General features: G+C 43.6%; 1 protein-coding gene and 1 pseudogene across 1 annotated transcript in view; one reads left to right on the top strand and one right to left on the bottom strand.

Annotated features, from left to right (window-relative positions):
• The window catches only part of IGFBP7 (insulin like growth factor binding protein 7), a 77,241-nt gene that overhangs the window by 32,320 nt on the left and 21,461 nt on the right, over positions 1–23,460 (top strand). The window lies entirely within an intron of this gene.
• On the bottom strand, positions 11,038–11,736 carry LOC115865675 (protein FAM3C-like; annotated as a pseudogene).

Genomic DNA, 23,460 nt, shown 5'->3' with positions numbered 1-23,460 from the left:
GCTCCCCGGGCCAGCAGGCGATGGTGGGAACTTTCTCTTGTTAGAGAAACCACCTCCGCATCATCTAAGTGCATTTCTGAAATGCCTGACTGTGCTCAGGGCTCTGTAAGCTCAGGATTAGCCAGCCCTCCAGGGACCTGGTCTGCATCACTAGCAAAGATCAGAGGAACTTGGTAGAGCCATTTTTTGAAGGAAAAAAACAACCCTAAACCCACAAGTGAATGGAAATGCATATTTATATCACTGGGCCGTCAAAGGTCAGGGTGTTTTGTGGGGAGGGAGAGAAATTGGTGATTAGGAATGAACTCTGGAATGTAAAGCTAGAAGATCTGTGGCGAAGACGGAGGAGAGGAGACTGAAGGCAAACACTGGATCTTGTACCACGTTTTCATCAGCTGCAGCAAGTAGTTGACTGCACATGGGTTAGCTGATATGTCGAGGCAGAATTTTAGGTTGCCTGGAAGGTCATATGGGACAGTGGTTAGGAGCCTGGGCTCTAGAACCAAATTGCCTGGTTTGGAATCCCACCTCTACCATTTATAAGCCTCGCGACTCTAGGCAAATCACTCAGCTTCCCTGTGCCTCCGGTGTCTCCTCTTGTGACATGGGAGGCAGCCCCAACCTCACAGAGTGGTTGACAGGGTTAGATTAGTTACATACCTGAATGCCCATGGTGAGCAGTCAATGAATAGGCGTAGCTGTTGGTGTGAATGGCCATTGGTGGGGAGGTGGGGGGCAGGACTGAGTTGAGGGGAAACAATTAGCATGAAATAGGATAACAGAGTATATGGTGGTTAGAAACTAGGAAAGTCACTGGGTCCAGCTTCCTCCTTAACCAGGAAAACAAATCCTAGTCCACTTTAAAATAATTAATTTGAAATCATAAATAACAGTGACCGTTTATGGAGTACTCACTGTGTGCCAGACAGCATGGGAAGCCCTGTGCACACATCCTAACAATCCCGTGGGCCCTGGTACTTATTATTACACCATTTTTATCAATGAGAAAACTGAGGCTCAAAATGTTAGGTAACTTACCCAACATCACCTAGATCTGTCTGAATCCAGAGATTATGTTCACAACACAGCAGTTCTGTTCCCTTTGCTTTCCATTTTCTATCACATTCCTGAAGACTAAAGCTTCAGGACAGATTTCAACTGTCAGGACAGATTTCAACTGAAGGCTGCATCCCAGCACGTGCATTGGACCTGGAGTGCCAGGGTCATTGTTCTGTCAATTATTTGACTTTTTTTTTTAATAAATTTATTTATTACTTTATTTTTGGTTGTATTGGGTCTTCGTTGCTGCACGCTGGCTTTCTCTAGTTGCGGCGAGCGGGGGCTACTCTTGGTTGCAGTGTGCGGGCTTCTCATTGCAGTGGCTTCTCTTGTTGCGGAGCGCAGGCTCTAGGCACGCGGGCTTTCCAGTAGTTGTGGCACATAGGCTCAGTAGTTGTGGCTTGCGGGCTCTAGAGCACAGGCTCAGTAGTTGTGGCTTGCGGGCTCTAGAGCACAGGCTCAGTAGTTGTGGCGCACGGGCTTAGTTGCTCCGCAGCATGTGGGATCTTCCTGGACCAGGGCTCGAACCCGTATCCCCTGCATTGGCAGGCGGATTCTTAACCACTGCGCCACCAGGGATGTCCCTATTTGACTTTTTAAAGTGTGCTTTCCTTGGAGAACCTCTGCAAAGAGAGGACTGATTTATTGTGTTCTATGGTCCCATTGAAGCAAATATTTCATACCCATGAATACATGCCTTATTTTGTTTTGTTCTGTGTAAATCCAGGCACCATATTTTGAAAAATACTTTAATTCTATTAATCTGGAGTAAATCATTTCCCAGTTCTTGGTTAGCTATTTAAAAGAAACGATAATATTAAGTAATAAAAAATTTTCCTTTGGAATCAATCCATCGTTTGATTGGATCTGATTGAAATTGTGAATAAAATGAAGAATCCATCCCTGACAACTCTCAGCCTTTGCTCATCCATGCATGGATGCATTTGAAATTGTTAGAGATCCTTAACTGCTGACAAATGCTGTGTTACCCTGACTTTAAATATGCGATGCGTCTTTGATCTTAGTGCTTCCTTTGGGAGTAAGTAACATCAAGACTCCTCATTCCCTGACATGGCATCCCTTCAGATGGTAGAAGATATTTAACAGGTAGTCCCCCACCCCAGGCATCTCTTCTTTAAGCTAAACACCCACATCACCTTCTGTGTTGGTTTTCAGACCCCACACCAGTCTTTGACGGGTGGTTAAGAGTTTGAACAAGATCCAGGGCTGCAGGACTGACCGGATCAATACAGAACACACTGCAGCCACAGGGTCACACAAATGCAGACCCAGACAGATGGCCTCCAGCCTCCTAGCCTCACTGATGTCATGGTAGACTCCATGGTTAAATAATAAAGAAAGGGTGATAAGCAGAAGCCAACTAGAAGGATTTCCCCAAACTGTTTCTGAGTGGTCCGTGATAGAGACTTCGAGTCATTGCTATCGTTTGTATTTCACGTGAGAGTTCCTCATGTGGGTTCTAACAAAAGGATCCTTGACATTCAAGATTTGTGTGGACTGTTGCTCAATTCTCAGGCACAAGTTCTAAAAGTGAAAAGCTGTTCCTTCTTTTCATAAGAGGGGGCATTTGTAGCTATGTTTATCACAGATCCATGTTACAAATAGACAGGGGTGCATGGAGAGGGAGACGTTTAAAGTCACATATTGAGATCATCAGGTGGCTCCCTTTGATCTAACTCCTACATTGCTCTGCTTTGTGTCCACCCTTTTTTCTCAGATGTGAAATTGTTGGGCTTTATTTTTCCACTTGTCAAATTCTCTTCAGCTTTTTAGCTGCTGTGTTGAACTCTTCTTTTCCTTAAAGGCATTTGGTTATTTTTTAAATGTTTTTGCTTTACTGAAGGTTAATGTGCTTTTCATGGTTTTATAGTTACCTTGCAGAAATCTCATTAGAAAAGCACTTTAATATATTACTTGGCAACCAGACATCTGACAGTGTTCTAGTTCATTAGTTAGGAAACCTCCCCAGGCTTGGAGGAACGGACATTCCTCTGTGAATTGGGAAGCTTTGATCACTCCAGCAGGGGCCAGGGTTTATTTTAATGCATTTGAGGGGGAAGGGGAAGAGGTACTCTAAATCTGGCAAAATAAAAATAACACTGATTAAGAAAACAATGAAACATTCTCGAAAAAGAATTGCACTTTATTTAATATTATTCTGTGGTATCTCCTGAGTCCTTTGAAGACAGGACTTGCTTTAGAAAATGGGTCTCTTTCTGTGGCAAGAGCCTAGTTAAACAGACTCACTCCAGATCACAGATCACATTGAAATGATCCTAATGAGGGTAGACTTTTCAAAGCTATATTCATTTTACCATGAATAAATGGATTCAAGTCTTATTCGTGGGTTTTTAATTTTCAACTTTGAATTTGCAAACTCTCAAATTCCTTCAAAGCTATGGTGTGCAGAGAAGGATCTGACTAATAGGATTGCTTTATTTTTAAAGAAAGATGCCCTTTAGCACAGCACTGGGCTTTGAAATGTGATCAGTCAAGGGTCCAACAGGCAAGGATTTCCCACATGACACTGTTTCTTGTTGAGTTCCAACCAGATTTAATGTCTCTCCTACAAAAAAGCTACCGGGAGGGCTTCTAGTGTATTCAAAGTAGATAATGCTATATTGTTTCAACACAGAGTATACCAAATGAAGTACAAGTTCCTGAAGCAGGGCAATACTTGGATGCTGGTGACTTTTTTTTTTTTTTAAGGAGCTGTATCTTTTTTCTTTTAATTGAAAGACTTGAAGCAAGCTGTCTGAAAAGGTGTTTTTTTGTTTTTGTTTTTGTTTTTGCACGATACGCGGGCCTCTCACTGTTGTGGCCTCTCCCATTGCGGAGCACAGGCTCCGGACGCGCAGGCTCAGTGGCCATGGCTCACGGGCCCAGCCGCTCCGCGGCATGTGGGATCATCCCGGACCGGGGCACGAACCCGTGTCCCCTGCATCGGCAGGCGGACTCTCAACCACTGCGCCACCAGGGAAACCCTGAAAAGGTGTTTTTAAAAAAAAAAAACAAAAAAGAGGGCTCAGTTATTAGAATGGTATAAATAGGGCAGCAAGCAAATGGTCGTATGAAAGGAGGGCCTCCTCCTTTATCGAGAGATAAAGGAAAAGGAATGGAGCATTTTGGCAAGAGTGACATTAAGCCGCTGAAGTAAGGTTGGAGAGGAAACTGGAGCTTCCTGCATAGTGACAGACATAAATGAAAGAATCATGTAGTGCTTTTCGGCTTGCCTGATTGACAAGCAGAACCCAGTTGCCAATGATGGCTCACTTTCACCTTTTCATACCTTCCAAGGCAGGTAGGAGAGAGGGAGGGACGGGCAGAAACAATAAATGGTTTAGTTCTGTGTTAGAGGTGCATTTTCCAAAGAAAATGCAGTTTGGAGATCTGTGTGCTCAGACCAGGACCCGCTGTGTGAGTCACTGGTCTCAGGCAGGTTACTGAGTATCCATACACACACACACACTGTGTTTCCTCATCTCTGTGCATTAGGGGTCACAGAGGCTCTCAACCGACTCCACAGCTCTGTGCTGCGGGTCAGGTAAGATAACACAGTTTAGAAAGTTCTCCACAAATGGGCAGTGATGGTGGGGCAAGCTGGAGGTGGTGATGATGACTCTGATGTCTTATCCTGACTGACTCCAAGCCTGGCCAGTTCCTTCGCAGCCGTGCAAGCTCATGGGGCTACTCAGAAGGCCCATCTTATTGCCCCTTCTGATCCAGAGGCCCTAGTTCTCAGGCAGTTCTGGCTTTCTTTATAACCACCTCCCTTCCCGCAGCAAGGGTTCACAATCCGCAGAGAAAAGCTGTTCAAGACAAGACCTCTTAAGCAGGCTCAAAGTTTTTTTTTTTTTTAATTTATTTATTCATTTATTTATTTTTGGCTGTGTTGGGTCTTCGTTTCTGTGCGAGGGCTTTCTCTAGTTGTGGCAAGGGGGGGCCACTCTTCATCACGGTGCGCGGGCCTCTCACTGTCGCGGCCTCTCTTGCTGCGGAGCACAGGCTCCAGACGCACAGAGCTCAGTATTTATGGCTCACGGGCCCAGTTGCTCCGTGGCACGTGGGATCTTCCCAGACCAGGGCTCGAACCCGTGTCCCCTGCATTGGCAGGCAGACTCTCAACCACTGCGCCACCAGGGAAGCCCCAGGCTCAAAGTTTTGAAAGCCACTGTGGACCTGCCTTCCTGAGTCCCCAGATATTCCCCCGCGCCAAGTACAGTCGGCCCTCCAAATCCATGGGCTTTTCATCCTCAGTATACCCACAGCCAACTGTATTCATCGCACGGCGCCATTCTATATAAGGAGCTTGAGCATCTGTGGATTTTGGTATCCGTGAGTACTCCTGGATCCAAACCCCTGCAGATATTGAGGGAAGACAGTATGCACAACACCAGTGTGGCTCCCTTACACCTGTCATGATATTGACCCAGCCCAGCCCCCTCTGCTGGGCTGGGAGCCAGGACTGTGGGCGGGGAGGGGGATGGCCCAGCGTGTGCTGTTAGAGGATCCTGCCCACTGAGGGACCACCCAGGAAAAACCAAGGGAAGCTGTCTTACCTCGTGTGTGTTGGAACCCGCCAGCGTTGGAATCTGGAGTCGCTTAGTCTAAGCCTGAATGATCAAGAACCGGGGACAGTGCCAGACTGAAAGCGAACATTTGTTTGTCAGCACAGACAGAGGAAGGAAATAGGCCTGCTAAATGTAACAGCCCCAGTAGGCCTCCTACTGACTGGTCCTTCTCTTACCCACGCAGAACTCGCCTGATTTGATGAGACATGTATGTACTCAATAGCAGCATGGAACATAGTGTTTGACTAGAAGAGGCTTTCCAAAGGCTAGAGCAAGAAAGAGGAACATTCTTTGTAAGTTCCAAGCTAGTGTTTCGTACCCCGGAGATACAAGAAATGGTGCCTTCAGTAGGACCTAGAGTTGTGCCTTGATCAGCATCAGTTTTGGCCAAAATGTACTCCTGCTGCAGCTTGTACTGATTCACACACTTCCTCCAGCTAGGTTTCACCACTGCCACATGCACAAGGACCGAGGGGCTTCCTTAACTAGGTGAGCCTGGTGTGTTTAGAGCAGAAGAAATAGCATGTAGTGAAAAACGAACACGTGCAGGGAGAGCCCATCTGCAGAAAAATTGGCCTTTTTAATGAGCAGTTTTGTTTCAGTACATTCTTTAATACATTGTGTTGTACTGTTCAGCATGGATCTTCAAGATCGATCACATTTGTTTTTCAGGAGGAATCAATCTTAACCAAATAGAAAAATGCACTGAGGCCCCCCTGTGTTCGTTGCTCATTACTCCTCCCCCAAATCTGTGAGCCGGCTCAAGGGGTCTGAGGCATTCAGAAGAGAAGCATTCTTATTTAAACTTTTGGTGGTTCATTTTGCATGTTTTTGAGGCCGATTATGGTCTCACAGAGGTTCAGGCCCACAGTCAGAGATTGAGAAACTTCCATCATTATAAATGTGGCCTGTGGCGCCCACCTCATTTTAACTAGAGCTTAACGCAAAGGAGTGATTGGGGCCTGACTTCTGCCTCCTACAAACTAATCTTTTTCAATGGTGTGCACTTCTTTCTGTCCCCCAAAGGGATTTGTTAAATGTGATTTTCAGCGGGAAATGCGCTTTTTTTAATCTGTTAGCCATAATGGAAATGCATAGATAAACAGAATCTGTGTGAATATAGTCAGATTTGGGAGTGGGAGACAGGATAGGGGAAACAAAGATAGGAAAAGCTATGTCAAACATGAAATGAGGGGCAGGACAGGAATAAAGACGCAGATGTAGAGAATGGACTTGAAGACATGGGGAGGGGAAAGGGTCAGCTGGGACGAAGTGAGAGAGTGGCATGGACATATATACACTACCAAATGTAAGATAGATAGCTAGTGGGAAGCAGCCACATAGCACAGGGAGATCAGCTCAGTGCTTTGTGACCACCTAGAGGGGTGGGTTAGGGAGGGTGGGAGGGAGATGCAAGAGGGAAGAGATGTGGGGGCATACGTATATGTATAGCTGATTCAGTCTGTTATAAAGCAGAAACTAACACAACATTGTAAAGCAATTAACCTCCAACAAAGATGTTAAAAAACAAACATGAAATGAGTATCTACGTGATTTTCATTTTTATTTAAACCAGCCTCCTCTTTATAAAATTTATTTCTTAATAAGATAACATGGTACAGTGAGTATGATCGGCATTTTGAAGAGAAAACATCTTACTGTGGAAGGACTTCTAGAAGAAAGAAAGACTCACCTAAGATTCCTGCAGGAAATCTAAAGAGAACTCCTGGTGGCGGACCTCCCATCTGTGTTTTGTGGTGAGGGACCATAAACAACCCAGAGAGAGAGAGAGAGATCCCAGTAACTGGAAGTTCCCCTGTGGCCCCGCCTCTGCTTCCTGCCCAGCTTCCGCTCATTTGCCATCTTCATTCTTCTCTTCTGCTCCGTCCAGCCCCACAGGTGGTCCAAGAGACTCAGAGGGGCCTTCAGGCTTCTACACCAATTTGAGTTTCCCTCCTGGGCAAGTCAGTGTGTCTCATGGTAATATTCTGTCCTGAAACCATACAAGGAGAGGATATAACAGTCTCTGTCACTCCTGGAGGAAAGCCTGAGAGTGGTGGCCTGGAGGAAGCCCCCCGCCCTGGACCCTACTGTAATGTCTGGGCAAGAGGCTCAGAACATTCTCTAGTCTTGGCTAGAAAGGCTTCCTTAGAGCTTTGGCTTTTCTCTCATGTCCTTCAGATGGATTCTGCACACCAGAATGGCAAATTGAAAAGCTTCACAGAATTAGCTTTTAATGTTAAAAACAAAAGAAAAAAAGCAAGTTGAGGAATGATGGAAGCGAAAGCACATTCCAGCTGTCAGACAACTTGGAGAGCATTAGTGGATGTTCTAAATTTAAACATAATTTGGCCCTTTCTCCTTTTCCATATAACACCCGAAGTTTCCTTTCACTTCCCTCCCTGCCTTCCACTAACCCCATTCCTGGTTTACTACATGGCGATGATAATTATGTATATGCATCCTGAAAATTTAACCCTTCATGTGCCATTTCCTCTCTTTCGATATTTTTTCCTTTTTTGTGGAAAATGATATAACAGAAACTTGCCATCTGCATGTTCTTCACTTTTTTTAAAAAAATAAATTTATTGGGCTTCCCTGGTGGCACAGTGGTTGAGAGTCCGCCTGCCGATGCAGGGGACACAGGTTCGTGACCCGGTACGGGAAGATCCCACATGCCGCGGAGCGGCTGGGCCCGTGAGCCATGGCCACTGAGCCTGCGCGTCCGGAGTCTGTGCTCCGCAACGGGAGGGGCCACAACAGTGAGAGGCCCGCGTACCGCAAAAAAAAAAAAAAAAAAAAATTATTTATTTATTTTTGGCTGCGTTGGGTCTTCGTTGCTGCACACGGGCTTTCTCTAGTTGTGGTGAGCGGGGGCTACTCTTAGTTGCGTTGCGCGGGCTTCTTGTTTTGAAAGAACAGTGATAAACTTTAATCAAATTAAAGTCAGGAATATAAAGATTCTACCTCAATTTTTCTTTAATTTCCCACATATCACTTATTTTCCTACTGTCTTTGCTGAATTTTAACAGTCTGGGACAGCCTCTATGATTACAAATAAAAAAATACACATCCATAAGTCCTTCAACACCATTAAAAGAAACCGAAGTGTCAATGCCAAATTTCTGATTTTAATGAAAATTCTGAACATTAAAGGAGCATTGCTGCATTTACAATGCTGATTTTTAAAAGCTATCTGAAAATAAAATACAGTAAAATTATTGCTTCCCAAAGTTATGTTGACATAATCTATACAAGGCAGAATTGAAACAATAGCATACTGCATGAAAACAGTTACATAACCGATCTTTATCCCTTCTTTTGGCATTTTATACAGCTCTACAAAGCTATCACGTGATAGTCCTTATCTTGAAAGGGATGTCCTGCCATCTAGATACTTAAATTCTATCCATGTTTAGATATAGCCTGAGGATATTAGTGTGTTTACCCATAGGAATGACTTTAATTTTGCATGTTAAGCAGTACAGTACACGCTTGACAAATCTGTGTGAAGTTCTATAGGCATATCACTTTGCCAGATAATACCAAAAAATTCACAGTGTAAAACCAAGAGTAGTTATTCTCATTATTTAAAAAGAAAAAAGCAACACTTATTTCACAATCCCTGGACCTGTAAAATAGCCATTCTTTTAATTTACAGAATTGAGGGAAGTATTTTAAATGTCAGAACACACATGCTGAATGTGATTTAGTGTATCAGCACCAAAAATCTGAAAAGTCTACAAAAATTGTTAGGTGTGTAAGGTGCATACATGAATTATATTCAGTTTGAGGGAAGAAACGGTGCCCCCAGACGCCCTGATATTTAAGAACTAGCTGAATAACTTTCGCCTTGGTTTATAACAAAATAAAAAATACCGCTTTTAATTTTTCTTATATAAGTCATCTAAAATTAAATCCAAAATTGAAGTGCTGCCTTTTACTGTGAATAGCAGTTTGATTGTTAACATTTTTTATGTTCCAGTTTGACACTTCACACACAACAGATATTTAATGCCCTAAAAATATTTTAAAAACTTGAGTCATTTTGTGAACATCTGAAGTTAGATCTCTTATATTTTTATGTAGAGTTGGGTATAAAGTCATTGTGTGTCAAATTATTTTTAAATGTTATCAGTCCCAATCAGTAATTAGGACTTTTTAAAATATGTCGTCATCTTTTCAGGCAAAAATTACTATTATGAAGTTAGATGAAAGTAAATACAGAATTTCTTGGTTTACAATCCAAAATTATTATTGTGACATTAAAGCATGCCTCTTTCCAAACCATTTGGTCAATGCTGATGACACTTAAATAAGGAAAACTTAGGCCAGTATTTCTCTAACTATACTGACACGCTGTCCTGAGTGACCTACCAAGGCTGGGGAAGGGACCTGGCCTGGTTCCTCAGCTCTGTGAAGTTGCCCCCTCCTGTCTTACTCTAAATAGCTTATACAAAATCAACTTATGCACACTGTTAACACAAAATCCAGCAAGCTACAGCCCTGATGCCACCTACATTTATATAGTTACTTTTTACTGTGTACATTAAACAAAGAATTCTGTTGTGCTTTTCACATATTGGATATAAGTCTTCATATTTTATTTCTAGGTTTCTTGGGAAGGGAAGAGAAAGACTAAGAAAAAAGAAATAGAACAGGGGAGTCAGACTGTAAAGTAACATTACACACACAACTGGCCCAATATCTTTTTAATTTAAAAGATACTATCATCAAAAGGTTATATATATTTTAATATATATTTATATATTTATTTATATATATATTTATAAAAGAAAAGTCTCCTCCCTAAAATCCATATTATCCCATGATAGATTTTCACAGTGACTAGTATATATATATCGATATAGTTTGTTTGTTTGTTTTTGCGGTACGCGGGCCTCTCATTGTTGTGGCCTCTCCCGTTGTGGAGCACAGGCTCCGGACCGCAGGCCCAGCGGCCATGGCTCACGGGCCCAGCCGCTCCGCGGCATGTGGGATCTTCCCGGACTGGGGCACGAACCCGTGTCCCCTGCATCGGCAGGCGGACTCTCAACCACTGCGCCACCAGGGAAGCCCTATATCGACATAGTTTTCAAATCTGTTCAGTTATCCATTGGGTAATGGTTTTAGAATTAAAAGATGCCATTATCATCGCAGTCTGGACATTGTACTATTAGGGAGATGTGCTTAGAAATGGTTCAGTGATTTGCTCATTATGACTATTTACAAAGATGTCTATTTACCTTAGCAATAAATAATCCTGATACCAAAAGAGATAATGGTCACGCACACACCGAGATGGCTGCATGCTCTTAAAATATTTACATGTAGTTTTTTCCGTCAGGACTTTCCCATTAGCAAGTGAAAGTGAGCTCTCTTCAATTTTCTCCACATCAGTCTTGCTTCTGGGGAATGCATCCTTCCATTTCTACAACTTCGGGCCATCCTTCATATTTGTTTGTGTCCTTATTGCTCTTTATGTGCTGTTCAAAAGGCCTTTTTGTCTTAATGCCTTTTCCACAACAGAAGACCCAGTTGTCTCTAAAACCAAGATGAGTAGTAGATGTACTCCCCAGTTCAGCAATGAGCTGCCGGGCCTCATCATTGAGTTTGGTCGCTCCATCATCATATGTTCCCATTAAGACTATTGTTCCATCTTGTATGGCCTTCAGAAACTCAATAAATGAGGCCACATTTCCTCCCCACATGTCAAAATATCTGGTGTCTATTAGATCTCCTGTTTTTCCATTTACCTAGGCAACATTGATTCCTCTTCCAACATTATTCTTAACACCACTCATTAAAACATTCTCCTCCAGGCAGATTTTGGGTCCTACCACACTGGCTGCTCCACTTGCCATTTTAAAAGCAAAATGCTTCTCAGGGCAAGCTTTTGAGATCCCACATTTATACCTGGGAGGTTTTGTGGAATGTGCAACTGCGTCCATTGCTGACCTTGCAAATAGATTTCCTAAACTCGCATCCATTTTTATTTCAAATGCTTGAGAAATAACATAGAATGTCAGTAAAAATACTGCCAGGGCTACCACACCACCAACTTTGCAGCACCTGCTACTCTCATATTTGGTTTTTCAGTCTGTGGTACTTTTCATTAAATAAGCTCTGGCCTCCTGCCTGCCTCTCTGCCTCGTGGGCCGGCTCGCTCCTCCGGCTCCTCCCTGGAGCGCGGGCTTCTCATTGCGGTGGCTTCTCTTGTTGCGGAGCACGGACTCTAGGTGCGCGGGCTTCAGTAGTTGTGGCGTGTGGCCTCAGTAATTGTGGCACGCAGGCTCAGTAGTTGTGGCACACGGGCTTAGTTGCTGCATGACCTGTGAGATCTTCCCAGACCAGGGCTCGAACCTACGTCCCCTGCATTGGCAGGCGGATTCTCAACCACTGCGCCACCAGGGAAGCCCTGTTCTTCACTTTTGACCCCAATCATGTATTAACGGCTAGAAAGTATTTCAGTCTCCTTATTTTTCTCTGTCATTGCTGATGCATTACTAGGCTCCTCTTATCTGGGTATTAGCTCATTTCTTATCTGAGCCTTCACTGGCTTCTGTTTTGCCTTGATCTCTTGGGCATGATGTCTATAGGTCTTGTCTCTATGGAGAATTAGATAGTAAACTGGCGACAGCAGTCCTTTGATTGGAGCTTAGCTTTTTCAAATGCTCAGATTTTTTTTATTACTTATTTGTACTTTTTTATGGCTAACATTTTTCTGATTCTTTGCCTGAAAGTTTTTTTTTTAATTATTTATTTTTGGCTGCATTGGGTCTTCATTGCTGCGCGCAGGCTTTCTCTAGTTGTGGCGAGCTGGGGCTACTCTTCGTTGAGGTGCACAGGCTTCTCATTGCGGTGGCTTCTCTTGCTGCAGAGCACGGGCTCTAGGCACATGTCAGATGTTTTTTCAAGCATACTTCTTCTGAAACCTCAACATATCTCCAGATCAATGATTCCCAAACTTCTGGGAATTGTAACAACCTATCCTTACGTTTGGTTTGTATGAGATCCTACCTCCCTTTTCACCCTATCAATCCTCCAGGAAGAAGAGAACAACATTTTTTGTTTTTTAATGTAAAAACAAGTAAAAAATTTTTTAGTTTTGAGGGGGCTTGGGGATGACATGACACTCAGTGGTGTATTGGAAAAGGCGTTGCAAAAAAGGAATCACTGCTGTGAATCTTGGAATAAGGTCATTTTAATCTCACTCACTATTTCCTTTTTTTTAAAATTGAGGTAGAAAATGCATAACGTGAAATCTACCCTGTTAACAAATTAAGTGTACATACAGTATTATTAAATATAGGCACATTGGTATACAGCAAATTTCTAGAACTTTCTCATCTTGCAGACACATTGAACAGCAACTCTGCATCTCCCCCACCTCTAGCCCCTGGCAACCACCATTCTACTTTCTGCTTTTATGAGTTTGACAACTTTAGATTCTTCGTGTGAGTGAAATCATGCAACATTTGTTTTTCTATGACTGGCTTATTTCACTTAGGTTAGTGTCCTCAAGGTTCATCCATGTTGTAGTATATGGCAGATTAATCTCACTGTTTCCTAAAGTGTGAATATAAGACCCTTAAGGAAAAAAAAAGTCTTTTATAGTTTCTATGGGCTGTTTAAGGTTACAAATACTCACAGTTAAGGCTTATGTTTGGGGGATCCTGGGGGGATACAAGGTCCAATTATTTTTTATATAACGATGAAGTAACATAAAAGATTCTAGGAGAGCATGTACAAAGAACAGTCCTTGAAAATGCATATTATCATTATTGCAGTGATCTCCTTGAGACTTAGCCATAATGACCCCAAATCAATAAATGTCCATCCATGAGGACTGTACAAATGTGGGAGGTTTTGTTGTAACCCTTGAGGAAAGAACTGTATGACAAAAACAAAAAACCCTCCTTCTCCAAAAAGAGATTATGATTAATTAAGGGACAACTCTAGTTGACGGTAGAGAAAGCTCAAAGATGTTGTATTAGTTATTTACTGCTACACAATAAATTAGTCCAAAATTTGCAGCCTAAATAAAACAACAATGAATATCTATTATCTCATACAGTTTCCGTGGGTCAGAAATTTGGGACTGGCTTATCTAAATAGTCTTTGGCTTGGGGGTCTCTCATGAGGTTGCAGTCAAGATGTCGGTGGGGGCTAGTCATCTGAAAGTTTGAAGTTGGAGAATCTGTTTCCAAGTTGGCTCACTCACATGCCTATTGTCCTGAGGACTTAGTTCCTCATCACGTGGACATCTCCATTGCACTGCTTGAGCATCCTAACAACATGGCAACTGGCTTCTTCCAGACCAAGTGATCTGAGAAAAAGCAAGAAGGAAGCTGCAATGCCCTTAACGACGTAGTCTCAGAATTCACATATTGTCACTTCCACCACATTCTTTTCATTAGAATGGAGTCATTAAATCTAGCCCACATTCAAGGGCAGCAGAATTCGGCTCCACCTAAAAAGGGAGGATTTGATAAGGGGATGGGAGACCCATGACGCAGAAGGGATGAACAGGATCTGGACCAGATACTCTAGTGATACCTGGAGACAAAGAGAAAGAGAATGTGGACACAAACTCCAATCTGTGGCTGGCATGGGGGCTAGCAGTGGGGGAGGGAACTGGGGAAACAACTGGCCAGCCAAACCAGAGAAATGATACAGGTAAGAGTAGTGGCTTTGACCGTGAGCAAGGGTCGATGCTCCAGGCCAGCCCAGGAGCTTGGCACTCCTGGAGGGGAAGTACTTTTCGCCGATATGACTTTCCTTAGCTGTTGCTGAACTTGAACAGTGCTCTCAGGCCTTCTTCACTAGAGATGCTTCTTCAGCTCAGCAAGGAGCTGGCTCAGAACCCAGACTCCACATGGGAGGAGGGCTAACATCTTGGTGCTGTTTGCCTCTGGAGCTGCCCCTTGGAACATGTCCACCTGTTGGCATGTTCAGAACTCCATGCCTTAAGAGTGAGCCCTTTTCTGTTTTCACTATGGAGTTGGATTCCAGGGATGGCCTCTGTGTTTTCTCCAAAGCCTCTTTCTGAAACTGAACTTTTGTTTACCTCAATTGCCCTTCTAGCCTCCTTAGACTGAGTTGACTTGTCTTGATGGATGAATCAGATTCTTGAACTCATCCTTTGTGGCTCCAGTTCTCTTGGCAGAGAACACAGGAAGATCGTTTTTGCTTATGTGTGTGTTTGGGGAGCATTTTTGTCTTCCTTTGTTTTTCTGTCTCAGCCACAACCCGTGGGCGAGCCCAGCACCTGGGACCTTGACAAGCCTCTGTGTGTGCATAGGTTGAGGTCACCTAGGGAGTTCTTCCCAGTATCGTTTGTCATGTCCCCGAATTCCAGAGCAGACTGCAGTTTCCCAAATCCCAGGCTCATGGAAATTGGGGGAATTACTTTTCTGGAGCCAGCTTTATCTTACTTGTCCATGTTCCATTCATGCAAATTGGAAATACTCCCACAACTAAACTGTGTGCCGCCCTTCTGCCTGGGAAATGCAGCTGTTCATGCTTAATGCTTTTGCTCCGCGCCTTTCTAATCTCTCAGCTTTACACTGTTCAGATGGCAGCCGGCTGATTGAGAACAGATAATGTTTTTTCTGATTATTAATAAAGTACAAGGAAATGAATTCATACCGTTCTAGTTCTGCTTCTGCCCGCATCCTGGAATGAGTGTAGGCAAATGTTGAATCAGCGCCCCTCCCAAACCTCATCTATAAAATGAGAATTTGGACAAGATGGATCTTAGGGTCCTTCTACATCTAAAGGTCACTGGCTATGTGATAATTTAAGAACATGGAAGTATTAATAGGGTAGGATTTATTTACCACAAGAGGAGAATCTCAGTACTGTCTCCTGTCAACCATCCCACCGGAAAGGGCCTGTCTGTCAGCCGGTGCTTTTCCTCTGCACGTGGAATCAGCAATTCTTCTTTCACGTTTGGAAACAGACTTTAAAGTGGACCTTTTTCACTTAAAACCTCACATAAATGTTTTTAACGTGTTTTAGGGAACTGGGGTTTATGCTTTGCTGATTGTTTCTTTTAAATCCATCTTTTCTAATATAACATTATTGCTTGTCAACATAGACTTGCCCTTTTGCACTTTTAAATAGTTGCCCCAAACTTCACTCTGGTTTCTCCCACTAAAAGTCTGACCAGTGACCCCCAATTTTTAAATCTTATAAACTGACTAATAAGGCAGCATTTTGCTATAGAGTCATCCTTTATCTTTTGTCTCCTGGGTTTTATCTAAATTTTTTAATGAAATTGCTACTTTTGTATAGATTTTTAACATATGCTCTATGTTAATGTAAGCATAAGAATACAGCATCAGCAACTCTGGCCACTTTATTGCTCTAGTTGAGTAGCTGGGTCAGGAACATAAACAGAGCATCCCTAAACATTGGCCTGTTTGTACGTATGAACAGCTGAGGACCAATTTTTAAAAAGCCACAGTAGGGGCTTCCCTGGTGGCGCAGTGGTTGAGAGTCCGCCTGCCAATGCAGGGCACACGGGTTCGTGCCCCGGTCCGAAAAGATCCCACATGTCGCGGAGCGGCTGGGCCCGTGAGCCATGGCCGCTGAGCCTGCGCGTCCGGAGCCTGTGCTCCGCAACGGGAGAGGCCACGACAGTGAGAGGCCCGCATACCGCGAAAAAAAAAAAAAAAACCCACAGTAATCAAAATTTCTGCCCAAATGGTAAAACATGCCCTTGTACAAACTCTGGAATAAAAGTAGTTATAACTAGCTAGCCCCCCCAAATCTTTTTAATAACAACAAAGGAAGCTCTTGGAATGGTTCCTAAAGTCTTGCTACTTAAACCTTTACATGAAAGCACAAAACCTGGTGTATATTTTGGTAACAGCATCAGTACACTCAGCTACTCAGGTTTGTTGATCATTTACTCAGTGCCAGGCACTGGGATACAGAATAGAACTTGAGAGAAGCTGGCCTGTCCTTACCAGCATTGAGCCCACAGTCTAACGGGGTGCGAAGACACAGTGAAAGCCCTGAGAAATTGCTGTGATGAGGGTAAATAGAGCCATACAAGAACGAGGAAGGAGGCCCTCATTCTATTTATTGAAATATAGTTGATTTACAGTGTTGGTTAATTTCTGCTGTACAGCAAAGTGACTCAGTTATACATATATATACATTCTTTTTTATATTCTTTTCCATTATGGTTTATCTCAGGATATTGATTGAATATAGTTCCCTGTGCTATAGAGTAGGACCTTGTTGTTTATCCATTCTATATGTAATAGTTTGCATCAACTAACCCCAAACTCCCGGTCCATCCCTCCCCTCCCCTAACCTTGGCAACCACAAGTCTGTTCTCTATGTCTGTGAGTCTGTTTCATAGATAGGTTCATTTGTGTCATATTTTAGATTCCACATGTAGGTGGTATCATATAGTATTTGTCTTTCTTTTTCTGACTTTGCTTAGCATGATAATCTCTGGGTCCATTCATGTAGCTGCAAATGGCATTATTTCATTCTCTTTTATGGCTGAGTAATATTCCACTGTGTGTGTGTATATATGTATATATTTATACACCACATCTTCTTTATCTATTCATATGTTGATGGACATTTAGATTGTTTCCATGTTGTGGCTGTGGTAAATAGTGCTGCAGTGAACATTGGGGTGCATGTATCTTTTCGAATTATAGTTTTCTCCAGATACATGCCCAGCAGTAGGATTGCTGGATCATATGGCAACTCTATTTTTAGTCTTTTGCAGAACCTCCATACTGTTCTCCATAGTGGCTGCACCAATTTACATTCCCACCAGCAGTGTAGGAGGGTTCCCTTTTCTCCACACCCTCTCCAGCATTTGTTATTTATAGACTTTTTTTAATGATGGCCCTTCTGACCAGTGTGAGGTGGTACCTTATTGTAGTTTTGATTTGCATTTCTCTAATAATTAGCAACGTTGAACATCTTTTCATGTGCCTTTTGGCCATTTGTATGTCTTCTTTGGAGAAATGTCTATTTAGGTCTTCTGCACATTTTTCAATTGGGTTATTTTTTTAAGTTTTTATTTATTTATTTATTTATTTATGGTTGTGTTGGGTCTTCGTTTCTGTGCGTGGGCTTTCTCTAGTTGCGGCGAGCGGGGGCCACTCTTCATCGCGGTGCGCGGGCCTCTCACTGTCGCGGCCTCTCTTGTTGCAGAGCACAAGCTCCAGACGCGCAGGCTCAGTAGTTGTGGCTCATGGGCCTAGTTGCCCTGCATTGGCAGGCAGGTTCTCAACCACTGCGCCACCGGGGGAGCCCGGGTTATTTGTTTTTTTGTTATTGAGTTGTATGAGCTGTTCATATATTTTGGAAATTAAGCCTTTGTTAGTTGCATCATTTGCAAATATTTTCTCCCAGTTCATAGGTTGTCTTTTTGTTTTGTTTATGGTTTCCTTTGCTGTGCAAAAGCTTGTAAGTTTGATTAGGTCCCATTTGTTTACTTTTGCTTTTATTTCTATTGCCTTGGGATACTGACCTAAGAAAACATTGGTACGATTTAGATCAGAGAATGTTTTGCCTATGTTCTCTTTTAGGAGTTTTATGGTATCATGTCTTATGTTTAAGTCTTTAAGCCATTTTGAGTTTATTATTGTGTATGGTGTGAGGGTTTCTTATAACTTCATTGATTTACATGTGGCTGTCCAGCTTACCCAACACCAGTTGCTGAAGAGACTGTCCTCCCCATTGTATATTCTTGAGAAGGCCTCCATTCTAAATAGGGGGAAGGGGGATGAGGAAAGACGTCAAGGGAGGTGTGTCAAACAAAAAGATAACTGAGATCTAAAGGATATCTAGGGGTTAACTAGGCAAAGGTGGGAAGGAATGGGAAATGGGGAGAATGTTCCAGGAAAAGGAATGGCATGCCCAAAGGCTAGGGGCCAGGGAGAGCAGGACACATTTGAGGAACACTGAAGTTCATTATGGCTGGAGCTCAGAGTTCAGGAGGGACGAGGCAAGAAAGGAGGCTGGGAACATACTCAGGGCCAGATCTTATTTATTCTGGATTTTATAGTTTAAATAAATGTAGTCATTTCGAACCCTTCTCCCCTTACTGGCAGTTAAATTTTTTCTCAAGATGAAGATGTAAATCTGAAACATATCTAAGCCCAAAGAGGAGACATTTTCACTGATAGAAGGATTGCTTGGCTCTGCCCAGGAATGTTTACTAACTGTTAACATTGACTTTTAAAGTTTTCTATTAAAAAAAAAAAAAGGGCTTCCGTGGTGGCACAGTGGTTAAGAATCCGCCTGCCAATGCAGGGGACACGGGTTCGAGCCCTGGTCTGGGAAGATTCCATGCGCCGTGGAACAAATAAGCCCATGCACCACAACTACTGAGCCTGCACTCTAGAGCCCGCGAGCCACAACTACTGAGCCCACACAGCACAACTACTGAAGCCCGCATGCCTAGAGCCCGTGCTCTGCAACAAGAGAAGCCACCACAATGAGAAGCCCACACACCACAATGAAGAGTAGCCCCTGCTCGCCGCAACTAGAGAAAGCCTGCGTGCAGCAACAAAGACCCAACACAGCCAAAAATAAATAAATTTATAAAATTAAAAAAATAAAGTTTTCATAGGATTCCTGCCTATATAAGGTACTTTCTAAGAAGATGGCATCTTCTTAATGATTTGCAAAGCAAAACATGAAGCCTATTTTCAAATACTGATTTTCCCATTAAACATTCATTGAAACCATTCAAATCTAATGAAAAGGCCTGGCGTTCTCAGACTGTTTTATTCTAAGATGTGGTAGGACTCTACGTGGTCGCGGTAGAGTTAACATCTGCTGAGCATTCAGCATGAGCAGGATAATTCTGACCTGTTTGGGGTTACAAGTCCAAACTGCTTACCCAGAGCCGCTCAGAAAATACCCCTGAAACATTTCAGGCCGGAGTCATGTGAGCCGTGACCTCTGAGTCAGGTCATGGTGAGCCGTGACCTCTGTTTAGGATTCTCACGATTGTGTAATCTTTTCTCCAAAAGACATTAATGTTTTCATTATCTTGTTTTTCTTTTCTTCATGGTAACTTATAGACATACCTAATCTCCTTGCCTTGACACTGAAAACCGCTGCAATCTAGTCTGGCCTCCAGTTCTCAAGACTTCTTTTCCTTCTCTCCAAACCCCTCACGTTCCAACAAAACAAAGCAAGAAAGGGACACTTCAGCAATACTGGGTTGTGTAGAGAGGCACCACAGGAGCCTAGGGAAAGCTCTGGGTTTGGACTCAGAAAACGTAGATTCATGTCCTGGACACACCACTCCCAGGCTTGGGGACTTTGCACAAGACGCTCAACGTTAGTGAACCTCAATATCTTTATCTGTAAAATGACTCGCTTAGCTGATTGTTGGGAAAGTGAAAATGAAGTAATAGTTATAAAAACTCTACGTGGGCTGTAAACCCCAACGCCAATATACAGCGACATCTCACCTCTTCGAGCAGGCTGACCCCCTCGCTTGGAATTTCCTTACCAACCCCACCCACTGCCTTTAACTTTGAAAGCCCTTTTCCTGTTCCATGAATTCAGTTCTGACCTACTCAGTCAGAATGCTTTTTATATTTATATCATAGGACCAGTCATACTCCTTCCATATTATAATTGATTCTATACTTGTATTCTAGTCTACACTTTGTGGATTCTAAATCCATGTCAGATAGGAGTCCAACCCCATCATCTTTCCATTCCTCCTGTCACCCAGCACAGCACTTAGTCTGTGGAGGACCTGAATGAATTAATCCACTCCTTGTTTTTACCTGCTTAGTGCCATACAATGCTGAAATTCGATTTAGTTTCATTGTGAGTCTTTCTCAACTTTTATACCTTTTTCCATAGGGATTTTCCCTTAAGGAGTAACTTCATCTAGGCAACAGTAGAAGTTAGTGCTCTCATTACAGGAAATGAATATTAATGATGAAGTGATGACATTTTTCTTTTGATAACCCCTAACTAATAGGAATTAAACCACTGGCCAGTCCAGTTTCTTTTTTTTTCTTTTAATTATTTATTTATTTATTCGTTTGTTTGGCTGTGCCGGGTCTTAGTTGCGGCATGTCGGATCTTTAGTTGTGGCATGTGGGCTCTTAGTTGCGGCATGTGGGCTCTTAGTTGCGGCGTGGGATCTAGTTCCTTGACCAGGGATGGAACCCGGGGCCCCTGCATTGGGAGTGAGTGCGGAGTCTTAACCACCGGACCACCAGGGAAGTAAGTCCCTGGCCAACCCAGTTTTACATCTGTCGATCAATATGTTCCAAAAATATCTGTTCTTTAATCGTCTGAGCATGTTATGACATTGGGAAAGCTATCTAGTGCTGACACTGGAGTATGTGTGGATCTGTTATTCCTCATTATTGCTGTGTAGGTTAAAATGCTGCTTGCTTGTTTTCCAAAGCGTTATTCAGAACCGTCTGTGAGTGAGGTTAAGCTCTCTCAGCTGCAGAGATCATGACTGTGTTTTCACGGAGGCCAAGCTCCCGTGGATGTGTGGGCGGAAGCAGGTTTCGTGATTACCAGCGTCATGCTTGTCCCGGGGGTCTTGTCTCAGTTTACCTGTTTGAGTCTACTTTCTTCTCTTCAAGTGTCAGTTTAACTGATTTACAGGCTCAGAGACCATAATCCTTTCCCATGGACTAGATAAGTCTGGGCTGCTTTCCACCCCTTGTTCATAGGCAGAGCAGGCATCATCCCCTTGAAGCCCCCAGCTTGCTAAAGGGGTCACACGTTTGCTAGAGAGATCCCCTGAGAATGTACCCAAAAGGCAAGGACTAAGGAGGCATAAAGCGCAGGTTCTATGTCAATTTCGGGAAAATCGTGGACATTTTCTTCCCCAAGTTTGTAAAGAACGAGTTTCCTGCTTTTATGCATGGCTGCTCTAAAGAGGTGCCCAGTCTGAAATCCCAGCTACTGCTCTGAAAGGAAATTACTTTCCTTTACTTAAACAGAAGAATAGAATCTCCAAGGCTGGAGCTGGTGGCTGCCCTGGAAGAAACACCTGCAGAGGGAAAGGATGTTTCGATGACGGGCCCCATAGCACACTTCACATGCAGTTGCTCCAAGTCCTTGTAAAGATGCGGTATCTTAACCTTTCAAACCCAGTTTACTATTGAAACGATGAGAGCCCCCTTTTTTCCTGCATTGTAAAAGGAATTAACAACTCAAGGAAAACAAAACTCAAAAAAAAAACAGGGGCGGGGACTTCCCTGGTGGCGCAGCGGTTGAGAGTCTGCCTGCCGATGCAGGGGACATGGGTTCGTGCCCCAGTTCGGGAGGATCCCACATGCCGCGGAGCGGCTGGGCCCGTGAGCCATGGCCGCTGAGCCTGCGCGTCCGGAGCCTGTGCTCCACAACGAGAGAGGCCACAACAGTGAGAGGCCCGCGTACCACAAAAAAAAAAAAAAAAAAAAAAAAAACTCAAAAAAAAGAAGAAAAGAAAAAGAACCACTAATTATAGAAAAATAATCACTGTCTGAAAATAATCAAGATGCCAAAGTAAAGTTGTCTGGTCCTATAAATACCAGTAAGAGCAGCAAAGAGCATTTTTATGCCCCCAGAGACCCTCCTTCTGGGGTAACTACTCGCCCATGAGGTAGCATAGCTTTCCTTCACCTGGTTCCCACTTTTCTTTTTTTTTTGTTTTTAATTGATTTATTATCTACTTATTTATTTTTGGCTGCGATGGGTCTTCGTTGCTGCGCGCGGGCCTTCTCTGGTTGCGGCGAGCAGGGGCTACTCTTCGTTGCGGTGTGCAGGCTTCTCTTGTTGTGGAGCACGGGCTCTAAGCGTGCAGGCTTCAGTAGTTGTGGCGCACGGGCTCTAGAGCACAGGCTCAGTAGTTGTGGCGCAGGGGCTTAGTTGCTCTGCGGCATGTGGGATCTTCCCGGACCAGGGATTGAACCCGTGTCCCCTGCATTGGCAGGCGGATTCTTAACGACTGCGTCACCAGGGAAGTCTGGTTCCCACTTTCATAGCTCACGCCCAGCAGGGTGGGCTCCAGGTCAACCTCCACCCAACAAGAGCAAGCAAGACTTGCCTCACTAATGAAAAATACAAAACCCTTATTCAAAGTCCCCCAGTCCCTCTTAGAGAGGTCTTCCTCCCCCGTGATCAGAGACCTGCCCATTTCCCTGATTTTCAGAGCAGTGTTACTTGGCACTTCTGAGCGTCTTTGAACAATCCAGCTCTTCCAAGCTCAGGTGGTCCACTGCACCCACATCTAGCACGTTCTGTAATGTGAATTTCCTCTCAGCACTCAGAAAGAATGTCTTGTTATACTGGGAACACACAGTATGTCCACAAAGCAAGTACACAGTAGCAAATGTAGTAAGTACTCAGGACGCACATGAAAAGAATTAGCCCACGGGTAAGAGGAATGTTCTGTTCCAGTTTGAGCCTGGAGGGCAGTGCTAGAGAAGTGCAGAACATGGGAGAAGGAACCTAAATCCTACTAGGAAGTGGGGAGGAAATCTGAGAACACTCAGCAAAGCAGAGATAAACAAAGGATGAGACTTGGGGTAAATAGCTGAGAGCTTTCAAGTCTGTGGAGGTCACAGAGGAGTACAGAAAATAACCAGAGGGCACAAGTGAAGGAGGGGAAAACACTGAGAGAGAACAGGGGGAGCCGTTATGCGCGGCTGATTAATGTCTGGGGTTTTGGGCCAAGGAGGCAACTGTAACCATGAGAGCTGTAGAGACTGGGGCCTGACGGGCAAAGACATCACTGGGTAAAAATGCCAGCCAGGCACAGGCACGGCATGCCCCGCACTGTGTTCATGGT

This window comes from Globicephala melas, chromosome 5, assembly GCF_963455315.2.
Source record: "Globicephala melas chromosome 5, mGloMel1.2, whole genome shotgun sequence".
NCBI lineage: Eukaryota > Metazoa > Chordata > Mammalia > Artiodactyla > Delphinidae > Globicephala > Globicephala melas.
Note: the sequence above shows the minus strand (reverse complement) of the source record. Positions and strands in the feature narration are given on the sequence as shown.